At 37.4% G+C, this 12,977-nt stretch overlaps 1 long non-coding RNA gene across 1 annotated transcript in view; it reads left to right on the top strand.

Annotated features, from left to right (window-relative positions):
• The first annotated feature begins 921 nt into the window (after positions 1-921).
• The window catches only part of LOC116661845, a 28,839-nt gene continuing 16,783 nt past the window's right edge, over positions 922-12,977 (top strand). Inside the window, exon 1 of the long non-coding RNA XR_004317828.1 lies at positions 922-937. This is a non-coding gene — a long non-coding RNA (uncharacterized LOC116661845). The remainder of the gene's footprint in view (positions 938-12,977) is intronic.

Genomic DNA, 12,977 nt, shown 5'->3' with positions numbered 1-12,977 from the left:
TCACTAGAAAATTATTTTCAACTTGGGAGAGGAAGAAGCAGCAGAAAATGAAAAATGAGGCTGAGGCTGAGAAATTAAAGTTAATACGTTCGCTTTGAAAATTCTATCCTTCTGGTTGCTTTCTTTTGAGCTGTCTTCAATTCACTGTCGTAGTTTCAATGTGCTGTCCTATTAGTGACTGGTACTAGCAGTTTCCCACGCTAGAATGTGCCTGGGGTAAAAATGATAGTGTTGAAACCTCTAAGAGTTGTCAGGGTTCTAGAGTGATTCATTTAGGGCCCTGTCTCTTTCCTTGTGTTCCCTCAAAATGTAGAGAGCTGAGGGATATCAGGAAAGAAGGAAATGACTTGGAAAATATGGATGAATGGCTCAAAGTTTTACTACTGTTTAGTGCACATGTGGAAAGAGGAAAAGAAAGCCTCCTAGGTTTTCATGGACTTTCTTCTTGGAGAAGTTTTAAGACATTTATGTTTATTGCATATGCTGATAATTGTTCATGACATTGCCCCCATATGATGGGAGGCTGCGGTGTCCTGGAGTGGGACTGGAAAGAATATAGCCTTTCTAATCACAGGAGCAGCAATGACAGGAGAAGGTACAGCTTTAAGAGTACTTTTCCTTAGTGTCATTATTTTAGAAATAAAGCTCCGATCTGGTAAGTTCTCTCAATGTTGTCACTAATATCTACTAAATTTGCATCTTCTACTTCCAAAGCTTTTAACTAAGAACATTTTTGTAGTCAACATTTGATAACTATTTTAATAGTAACACAATGGCCATTATGGAACATTGCCAAGGCAGGAAGCATATGACACAAGCAATGGGGAGAAAGAGGAGCACTGTGAGCATATCAGTACTGGTACTTTACCAAAGTTCTAAAACTAAGATAGAAGATGAAAAGGTGTAAATTACAGGCTGCTGGGAGTTCAGACATGTGGTTTAAGAACTCTTCTTGTTTGCATGGCACTATAGAGTGTGTGCGATACCCTGTCTTAGATTTTCTCGTTTGCTTCTTTTATTAGTACTATAGGGTGATTAGGTAATTGATCTTTTTGTCTTTAACCCACTCAAATTTCTTCCCCATTCTTTCCATTATCTCAACTCTTTTGGGAAACATCCCCTCCCTAGTAGACAGAGGGATACAGGTACACAACCCCACCAGCGCCTGTGGTTCTGCAGTGGGAGGGAATAAATGAACACATGAATAGCGATGTTTAGAGAAGGTTACAAATGGTCTGGAGGACATTATTTGCACACCTGAGTGCAGTGATGCTTGAGGTCTGTTCTACTCTTCTATTTTTAAGATGACATATTTCCTTTGTGTCTCAGTTAGTTTGAGTTGGGCTTCTGTTCTTTGCAACTAAATGAATCCTGAATAAACAATGCTTAATGTACAGAAGAGGAAACTGAGAACTGTATTAAGTGTGCTTTCCAAGGTCATACACCTAATGTGTAGAGTTAGGCCCTGGATCCAGACTTCTTGACTCAAAGCCTGTGGTTTCCTTTTACACAAATGTTCTATAGTTCTGGCTGTGCCACTAAATACTTGTAGAGCTTTGAGCAAATTGCTTAGCAACTCTAAGCCTCAGTTTGCTTCATTTCTAAATGAGGTAACTAGATAAATGACTTCTAGTGTCCTTACCAGCCCTAGTTTTCTCTTATTTTCCAATTTAAATATTTATTTTTAATTAAAAAAGTAAACTGTGAAAAATTCTCATTGTAAAAATTCCCACCATTGTGTATTAAACTGAAGCATCTTTGACCACTGAGCTAATGCTTCTTCCTTTCCCATTGGTTTAATGCCTATCCGTTAGGCATTTTTCTATTTACATAAATATGAATGTTTCTATAGAAATTTTATTTGCTCTGTGTCTTTTGTGTATTTTAACTTAAGTTGTTCCATATTGCATGCATTGTTGTGCAGCTTACTTTTATCATTTAACTCTGAGTCTTATAGACTTTCCAAGTTCATGCATATAGGTCTGTTTCCTTCTCTTAAACTCATCTGTGGTATCGGTCTACCATATTTTACTTCTCCCTAACATTTTGATTGATACCTCGATATTTTGTAGTTTTTCATGATGACAGACAAGGCTTCTGTGGACAACCCTGTCTATATTTGCTTTTTGTGAGTGTTCTAAGACACATCCTGAGGACTACCAATTTATATTCCCTCCAGCAGTGCATGGCGGTTCCTCTGTCCCTCCATCCATTGCCAGCCCTTAATATCATTAAACTTTAAAAATATTAACAATTAAATCATTGTTTTAAATGTGCAGTTTCATGATTTTACAGAGCTTGAGCAGCTTTTCGTATATTTATGTTTTTTTTTTTTTCTCCCTGTGGATTACCACAATCTGCAGTTCTAAGTGTCTGGCTGTGTGGTTAATCTGGTTAGCCATGGTCTCAGTGTTGCACTGTAGAGTGCTGCTGGTGCTGTGATAATGGCAGTCTTCTTCCCTCAGATATTTTTTGGGCTGTGGATCACTGGACTGGCTTGTCTGCTAAAGTGTAGAGAGCTGACATGGAATTACAGAGCCTCATGTCTGGAAAGAACTGAATTTGAGCTGTCACTTAGGCCTACCCAACCATCTGATATGTAAACTGTCTTCAAAAAGCCAGCCCAACAAGAAGACAACTAATGCTTGAACTCTGCCTCTTGAGGCAGCCCGCTCCATCTGTGGACAGTTCTGTTGATTAGAACAGTCTTTCTGGTATTAAACCAGATCTTGGCTCCCACCGTCTTGAGACTCAGAGAACGAATTTGCTTCCTCTTCCACATGATAGCCTTTCTGACATGTGGTGACAGTTTCTACACTACTCCAAGTCATTTTTTCTCCACGTTAAACATGTTGGTTCTCATATGATCCTTACTTGATGTGGTTTTAAGGTCTTTTTCCTTCTATCTTCTTGGCTACTTTCTACTGAACAATCCCTCATTTATCTGTGTACTTTAAAAAAAAAAGTGTCACAGAGTTCAATACTTCAGAATATACTGAATAATAATAATGAATAATGATACTCGTAAAAATAATATCCTTCATTGAGCATCAAGTGCTATGCCAAGTATTTTAGGTGTATTAATTGATTTAGTCCTTACAGTAATGCGAGGAGTTAGGCATTGTTTTCCTCATTTAGCCAATTAAGAAACGGAAGCATGTGGAAGTTAAGTAACTTACCCATGACTGCACTGAACAGAGTGGAACTAGACCTTCTCCTGCTGTGGATAGCGTATTTCCGTGTATGTGCCTAAGGTCACACTAGTTTTTTAAAATTACAAATCAATTCATATTAAGTTAATTGTCAACTAAAACCTCCACGTCTTATTTGAGTGGGCTACTGGTAGGTACTGCTTTCCATTGCAGAGCAGAGTTTTGAAAGCCAGTCCAGGACCTTCTCTTTGTCTCTGTGAACCCACACATAACCTCATTAGTCTACTATAATTGGTAGCCCACAGTGCTCTTCAAGACCTTTCCCTCATCCCATTTTTCTTCCTGATTTAGTTGGCTGGCTCTCTTGTCGCGGGCATTGACTTCACAGTTGACACTCCCATCCATAGCACCACATACTCTCTATTTTCAGCTTAGTTATTCATAGGTGAACTGCTTACTTTATTTTCATCCCCTTTTCTGTTTGCAGGCAGAAAGTAGGTTCTCAGGGGAGGAGGGGAGCGGGTATTATTCTACAGTTTTATGGCGGTCATCTACTTCATTGTTCCTTCCTGCTGGAAGGATCAAAACCATTTACCAACTTGTCATACGCTTCATGTAACCGTCAGTGTTGTTTATGTTCCTTTCAATTTTTTTTTTTTTGTCAGGAATATACTTGAAAATGATACTGAGCACAAGACTTGTCAACTTGGTTTCCACTTTTCTACTTAAGAAAAAAAAGCAATTCAGTTTATTAGCTATAAAATAAAATAATCCTTCTTACACTCTTTCAAGGCTTAAATTGAATAATTAATTCAAAAATTAAGAACCTATTTTGGGCACATTTCAGCAATTTTTTTCCCTACTTTGAACTCAATAGTAGATGGAGTGGTATACTGGAAAGAACAAGGGATTGGGGTTAGTGGGAGTGCGGGCAAGAGACCTGGTTTCTACTATTAGTTTTCTCACTGTTTGGCCATATGAATTGCCAGAAGTCATTTCTTTTCTGGGATGTAAAATCTGTAAAATGAGGTGACTGGAACCAATGAGGTAAGACCCTCCACTACTCAGAAACTACCTTGAATTCAATATGACTGTCATAATATAACTCATAATCTTCCAAAATATTGAAACAGCTTTGTGTGGGTGCTTCATAAATCTCTACTCAAGCATTGTATAAAAAAATCATTCTGGGATTTTATCTAGGAGAAACACTGCCTATTAAAATTTGAAGGACAGAACATTCTGAGCATTACTTAGTGTAGGTTCTGACAAAAATAGCAATCACAGTTGGATCATTTGGAAATTTTTTTATAGCCCAAGGCAAACCAAAGAGGCTCTTTGAATTCTTGGTGTTGAAAAAGGAGTCAGAGGCCCCAGCCCTGTGCTTGCATCCTACAATATATCCCCCTGGAGGACAAGCCCCAAGGAATGCTGGGGGCCTCTTGAAATTCATTTGGACATCTGCACAGTCAGCCATCAACTTATTAAAGAACAAGTTTTCTGTGAAAATGCTCATTTGGTTTCTGTGTCTGAAAAAAAGCATCACATGAAAAACATCCGGGAAGTATCTTCCAATCTATTTGTAAATATATTTACAGTGATTAAAAAGAGACATGCTGAATTGTTTGATTCCTTTAATGTGATGTAGATTTTGAAATGAGTTTGTCATAGCCTACTGCTATAAATGAAGATATCAGTGAAGATCAAATTTATTTACATGGATGTAAAAAATACTGCCTTCCTGTTTTTTTGCCTTGTATTTTTTATTGTGTTGTATTTGTTTATGCTAATTATAAGAATATAGCATTTATTGTTTTTGAGTGTTTTTGGTTTTTGTTTCCTTCCATTTAGTCTGTAGGTACATTTATCTGTTATAAATGAACCTAACAATGTAATTAATAATGAACGGTAATTTCCCTGAATGATTTTTTTTGGTCAGAGAATTGAATAAATGCCAGCAATGACAATGTTGAAAAACTGAAGAAAAAAAAATTGTGTTTATTTGTCCTTGTGATTCTGGAACAAACTCTTTGGGGAGAATGAAATGATCCACTTAACAATACTTGAAACAGTTAATCCCAGTAGTTAAATATATTTATTCTGTTTTTCTCAGAATACTGATTACTTCATAAAGAAGTGGGCAAATAGATTATTGTTAAAATTAAACATAAATTCAGCAGGAATATATATATATATAGTATATTGCATTACATGGAGAGAATAATATAAGTTAAATAAACAGATCAGAACTCTTCAACTACCCAGTATGCAGCGTTTTTTCCCTTACTTGTGGGAATAGGAAATGTTTCCTGTCCTGTGTGAGCTCCAAGAACCGTTCCTTCTGCTCTTTTCAGAAGATTCTTTCTCCAGCCTCAGGTAATTTTCTCATATTGTTGCACTGATGAGTGCTCAGCCAAGGAGTTGAGGGGACTCTTTATAAAGCTCTGTGGTTGTCTTTTTCTGCATCTTTCTTCTTGTATTCTGCCCTGAGAATTCTAGCTGCTTTTCTCTTTAAAGTCTCAGCTCTGCTTTCTTAGCTTAGAGAGGCCACTGAGTTCTACTTAAGTTCTCCCTCTCTGGGATGCAGTCTGAAACCTCCTTCTAGGCAGTAGGGCAGGGCAGTCACAAGACTTCGCTTTGTTCCCCGTCTTGCTGGACCTGATCTCCAGTTTGTGAAAACCATTGTTTCATATATATTGTCCAGTGTTTTTAGTTATTTCTGCCAGGAGGATAACTCCATTCCCTGTTACTCCATCTCAGCTAGATGTTTTCCAAGAGATTATTTTATTACTTAACTTTTTGTTATGAAAATAGTATTTTCTTATAAAATTTCAAGCAAAACAGACATGTATACAGAAAAATTAGTATTCCCAACATTCTCCTCACCCTATATTCGCCCCAAACTCAACTGTGTTCATGCCCTTTAGGGGAAACAGTTTGTAGTTAGTATGTTCATTTACATATAATTTTACATTTATTTAAAAATATATACAGCATATGGTATATATATGTGGCCATACACATATATGAAAACATTAAATATGCATAAATATTTTGACCAAATGTGATATTGCATATTATTTTATAAGTTAGTTTTCTTGCTCTGTATCTTTAATTTATTTTGGTATATGCCATACAGACCCATCTAGTTATTTTAATTGTCTGCATAGAACTTTATAGTATGGATACACCACATTAAAAATTTAGCAATTTCTTTAATGATGTATATAATGATTTTTTACCAAATTTCAAGTATTACAAATTTTACAATGAGCACTTTTGAACCATATGTGTTAGGACATGTGTGTTATCATTTCTGTAGAAACTACTGCTAAAAATGTAATGTGCACATTAAAATTTGATAGAAATTGCCAAAATATCCTGCAAAGTAATTGTATTTTATATGCTCCTAACCAACAGGGTAGGGGCATTTCCTATTCCCACACCAATTTTTTTTTTTGGTTAAGCTGATGTGAGAAAATTGCCCCTTTGTTTTAATTCGTATTTACTTCATGAACAGTGAAGTTGAATAACCGTTCTTAGCCATTTGTAGCTATTAGTTTGTGGATTGCTTATTTCTATTCACTGTGTCTTTCTTTCTTCCTTTCTTTCAGTGTAATTGATTTACAATATTATCTTTTTTCAGGTATACAGCATAGTGAGTCAATATTTTTATAGATTAAACTCCATTTAAAGTTATTGTAAAATAATAGCTTTATTTCCATGTGCTGTACAATATAGCCTTGTTGTGTATTTATTTTATACATAGTAGTTTGGACCTCTTAATCCCATACCCTTATCTTTGTCCATTGTCTTTTTCAGTTGGCTTATTTCCTTTTTCTTTTTGATTTATACAAAAACTTTATATTTTCATTTTTCTATTATATAAATTGCAATTATTTTCTCCCAATCTCTTGTTTATATTTTAACTTTATATAAGGCACTATTTGCCATAAAAGTAGTGCTTGAAAAATTGTTTTCAGAGGAAGAATAGACCTCTTTCTCTTTTTCTCTTTGGAAAATTCCCCCTCATCCATCACCTGCAGGGCAAAGCAGTGAAATGGTTAACTGGGTTTGAAAAAGAGAAGAGAAGGATCTGACATCCAAGAGCGAGGCCTTCGTGTAGCTGCAAGCTGGCCTGGCACTCATAGCTAGGCCTTGATATTCTCGTGTTGAACATAAACACTCTCACAGAATATCAGCATCACACAAGGTCCCTCTGTGACCATGATGGCCCAGGAAAAAAATGAGACCAGCCCATCCCATAATCACATCTGAATGTAGACAAACGATGAACACTGTGCAAGTCACAAAAAAATGATCACATATTCCCCTATCCTGGCTAATATGAATGGCTGCTGTTTCTTTACCTATCACAGCTTTACCTTTGCTTTAGACTGGCCTCCCAGTAGATAAGATTTATTAAGATACCCAGTCATGCTAATCCCCCCCACTGCCTGACAGCATCCAATCCAGAGCGAAACTCTGCTTCTGTGAAACTTACCCCAAATCGTCTTATATACGCCCAAATCCTATTGCAAACCCTTTCTGTTATCTTCTTACTGAGTTGCCCCACAGTTCCCTGTGGTGTGTGTTCTCTCTCACCATAATGAGTGATAAATCCTACATGTTTAACTATGGTTATGTGTTCCTATTGGTCTTTGGCTAGAGGGCCTTGAAAGAATAATATGAAAATGTTGTGGCTCATAATCAAACTGCTTTATTTTTTAATGGGAAAGGTCATTTACAGTCCAGTGAATCCTCTACTGCTTTATTGCATCACCATGTATGGGTCATATAATAACTTTTGAGAGATACCGTGCACATTAGGGTAAATAGTTTCAGTGAGTCAGTGTACTGTAGTTGAAACAGCACTGCATTTGTGTAGAAAGATCTGAATTTGCGACATACTAGCAGGATGGTTTGGGAGAAATTTGTTAATCTCTCTAACCTTTGATTTCCACCTATAAAATGGAGATAATAACGCTTATCTTACAAATTGTGAGGATCAATGATATAAAGTATATATGGAGCCTCTTGTAAACTAAGACACATTCTGTAGTTTTGAGGGACTTTTTAAAAAATTTCATGTTAGAGCTGGAAGGGAACTGGTTGAATGCACACTGCTTTTCATCACCTCATTCTATTCATGGGGAACAAAAACACAGAGAAGGAGAATTGGTTTATCATAGATACTAAAGTGACTTTGGGGGTTGACTTGTGGTTAGACTTCAGGTCTTGTGATGTGTAGTTTAGTATCCTTTCTGTTGCATGAAATATCTTTTCTCCTTTACTCTTTCTTTATTTGCTTCCCTATAATAAAGATCATTCTATCCAATGATATTTAGTAGATCCCACTGTCTTCCAGAAATTAAGTCCTCTGAATCCTTCAAACAATTGACAGCATTAAAGACTATGAGATTACGGTTAAGCCACAAAGGTGTATTTAAAAATTAATTGCCAAACTTTTTATATCCAAATGATTCTTGTGGAATTACCCCTATTTTCTCTTCTTTTATTCTCTCTCTCTTTAAAAACATATTGACCCTCTTCATCTAACCAAGATTCAGGCTCTTATTTGATGGTGGTTTCACTTGGATATAATTGAGTGCTATACAATTGTGTTTGCTCTGTCCTGCAATACAGGGTTTAAAAAAGAAAAAAAAAAGAATCTTGGAACCTGAAGAAAGTATTCTCTTCACTGATTGCAAATTGCTGTCTATTTGCCGGTCAGCTCTTTGTTCTGGTTACTTACTCTTTCTAACATGCTTGACTGCACAAATCACAAAACAGAGGGATAAAGAGATCTTTGGAAATCGGTATTTGTTATGTTGCAAACTCAGTAACCATATGGAACACAAAAGCCCAAGACCTTGAGTGCGAACCAGCATTTTGTTGCTTTGCTTTTTCTCCCTTGGCATTTTGAGTATGTGTCTTTTATATCACTGCTGAAATGGAGTCTCTGGTGCAAAAGGAGATTGTGTGTGTGTGAGTGTGGGCTGGGGTGTGGGCACCAGAATCATACGAAGCAACGTTTACTGCTATAGGCAAAGATGGTAATCTGGGCATTGTAAATAATCAGGAATTTCTTGTGACCCTCCTAAACATTGCCCAGGAATTGATTACACAAACATATTTATTACTCTGCCTCTATCATATTAGAATGAATGTTTACCATGGCATTGCCCAAAAGGATTTAGATTATGGGAACTGACAGCAAGGCGGATGAAAAATGAGATGAATGATCAAATGAGCCTTTTCATTCCCTCCGTCACTCACTTTTCACACATTGTGGAGACTTATTTTGTGCCAGTCTCTGGTCTCACCACGACGGTGCAGAGTGACTAAAACGTAGGTCCTCACTTTATGCGCCTATAGCAGAGCTTCTTAATGCAGCAAGAACAGAAGACACAGGGCAGTGAGGCTGAGCAAGCTCTCGGTAGTGACAACTCTCTGACTTTTCTCTGCTCTGCCGTCCGTTTTTGTGGGGTGAGCTGCCTCATTGGGCACTTCTTTGCCGTCCATTGCCAAAGGGCTCACAGAACACAAGCCAACTTAAATATTAGTGTAGATGTATTTTTAGGAAGGCTCATCTGCTTTCTAGGTCCACCTATGACATCCCTGAATCAAATAGAAATGATAGATTTATTTGGCCACTGATGGGAACGCAGGCATAGGTAACAGAGATTATTTTGAAGGTATTTTATAACTAATACAATATTTACTTCCTCACAGATCTGGCAAAATATATTGCTTAAGTACCAGGAAATATAGGATCTTGAGACGAAAAATTTTACAAAACCAGTAAGTTTTACTGATAAGGAAAGTGAACCGCAGGTGGTTAAGTGATATCTCTAGGCTCACCAGCTACAGAGCTGCAAGTAATAACAACCCACTGAATCGTCCCAGTAACCTTTTGATTTGGGTACTGTCATTGTTCCTCTTGTACAAATAAGGAAACTGAGGTCCAGAAAAGGTAAGTTACTTGCCCAGGGCCACATGGCTAATACGCGTCAGAGCCAGGATTTGACCCTGGAGATTTGATTTGAGTCTGCTTTTCCTTGCACTATCCTGACTCTCCAGAAAGAGCTGTAGTCACCATTTCCTGACTTTTCTTCCCTCAACCTCTCCCCATTTATATCTACTCCCCCGCCCACCTTTATATTGTGCTGCTAAATACATATATGTACAAATGCACACACACATACATACCATGAGCCACTTCAAACATAAGAATGCATGTGTGTATATGTGTATCTTCTTTGCTTCTCAGTGTGTCTGCACAATCATGATTGATAACTGACTCAGCTCAGAGAGCAAAGAGATGGATTCTGTTTTATCATCAGCCAGGAAAAAAAGCAAGCTTCCTTTAGGCTCTCTAAGCAGAAGGCAGGATGAACAGGGTGCTAATTAGCTCTAGTTCTCTCGGCCTGCTGTCCTTTGTTGGGGGCCAAGAAGAAAAGAGGTTAGGTTGTGCATAACAATATGGTCCACTGGCCTGATTACAAGGCTCCAAGAGAGCTTTTGCAGCATGAACATATGGACATTTTGCAATATTTACAGGGGGAAATGTACGCTGATTGGCATACAGGTTACAAATGGTTTCATGTTGGAAGCCTCTTTAATTTCTTCCCATAGGTATTGTTGCTTACCATTTTTCAAGAAATATATAAATTTTTTAATTTAAAGAAAATAATTTACTCAATGATAACCTGAGCTGTGGGTTTTTTTAAGAGGAAACTATGAAAAAATGCCATTAGGAAAAGAATTTAGAACAATAAGACCCAAGAACATTGGTCTTTTAGAGTAATAAATCATGGGGTTGAGTTCCATTTCTGCCCTGTGTATTAATTACCACTTCTTCGTAACTGGAGAAAATTAACCCATCATGCACCCTGGTTTCACTTTAAATTAAAGTGAATTTCATTTTAAAGTAACACACTCAAATCTCAAATTGGGTGTCAGTACTGCCTGGAATTCCAGTTGTTTCTCTCTAGCAAGCTCAATTTTTCACTCTCTGAGACCTTATTTGCATACCTTCCTTCTTTATAACTTTTATCTCCCACCCCATCCCCTTGTGCCCAGTCCTGTACCTCACTGAGAAGATGGAAGGCATGGAGGAGCCTGCGCCACCTTTTGACTGCAAACTCGCCACACGTCCTGTTTGCATACCTCTGTCTAATCTGAAGATCGAGAAGTGTCTCTGTTACTATCAAAGGGCGGTCCCTCCACAACTGAGTTCCCTTCTCTTTCACCTACCTAAGTGTTATACTCATTCGGTTGTACCTTCTTTGTCTTGCAACATTAGTTTCTCCTTCTCCATTGGATCATTTCTGTTGGTGTGCAAATACACTATAGTCTGCCTTCACACTAATTATCTCTCCCTGTATAAGCCAATTTGTCTGCTCTCCTCACTGCAATATCTTGCAAGAGCTGTGGCTACTCACTGTTTCTTCTCCCCAACATCCCTGTGTCTTCTTATCCCGCTCTGGACTCCATCTGTCCATTCCTCTGATGTCTCCTTTGTCAAGGTTACCAGTGACTTCCATATTCCTAACTTAATAATCAACTGTCAGTCTTTGTCGTACATAGTTGGCCACTCCATCTTTGTTTGAAAATCTTTTTTTCCCTTTTCTTTTGTAATTTCACATTTGACCTGATTTTCATTCTACCTCACTGATTTCTCTTTCTTACTCTCCTTCACTGGCTCCCACTTTATCCAACTCTGAAACCTTGGACCTAAGCTCTCTCTTCTTTTTCTATATTCATTAGATCCCACGTGATCCCTGCTTCCCAGATTTTTTTTTCCTACCCATTCACTATTTTTATTTCTTTCATGCAGAGCACTTATCAAAAGCTAATCAGATATAGTTTGTGAAGGAATTAAGTGATAAGATTGCAAAGGCAGTTTTTGATCAGATTTTATAGGCCTCATATACTCATTTTTATGAACTCTATCTTGTAGTCAGCAAAGTGCCAAAGATGATTTTTTTTCAGCAGGTTAAATTTATGGAAACAGAAACAGACTGTGGGAGGCAAATTGTATCAGTTATGATGTTAAAGTTGAACAATATAGCAGCTTGATGTAAAAGGAGAAAGACTTGGATGAGGTATTTTGGGAGTGTGAAAAGGTAACAAAGTAATAGACAAAGATACTAACAAAACAAAACAAAACAAAAAACAAAACAAAACTTGATGAGATTTGGTGAATGACTGAATAAGAATAGAGAAGAGTAGTTCCTCCTCATAATTCTTCTTAATCCACACGATTCGGAGGATAAGGTGTTAATATTGGTAACGAACACATTTCTCTCTAGGGACTGACTGACTCCAGAATTGGAGCCAAATTTACTCTTATGGCTACACTTAAATTGACATGATGATGTATTGGTCTGGTTTCTTTTACAAAATCATCTCTAAAAAAAATTCTTGTATTCAGACTCTTTGTTCTGTTTTGATCTTTCTACTGTAGCTAAAGATCACTGTGTCCCTTTTCTTTGTTTTTGGCCAAAGGCTATTGCAAAAGCAATGAAATTATGACCTAGTTCTGTGGGCTGAAAGAGGAAAGTCTAGCAGGAAAACTGATTTGGGCCAACAGATGTAGTTTCAGACATGTTAGGTTTAAGGTGATGTCAAGATATCCCAGTGGAAATGGCAGTTACAGAAAGGGAGCTAGCTTGAGCTCAAGGAACACTTGGAATGGTGACTGCAGAGTCTGGGTAGTCATTCACCAGGATGTAATGGCCCTGAGACATAGTTGGGAGCAGTGTTCTAAGGACTGAGGCTGGAGATTACATTTTGCAACTAACAGAGGAAATAAAGCCA

This window comes from Camelus ferus, chromosome X (assembly GCF_009834535.1).
Source record: "Camelus ferus isolate YT-003-E chromosome X, BCGSAC_Cfer_1.0, whole genome shotgun sequence".
In the NCBI taxonomy this organism is placed as follows: domain Eukaryota; kingdom Metazoa; phylum Chordata; class Mammalia; order Artiodactyla; family Camelidae; genus Camelus; species Camelus ferus.
The sequence above is the reverse complement of the archived record's forward strand: the minus strand, read 5'-3'. Positions and strand labels throughout refer to the sequence as shown.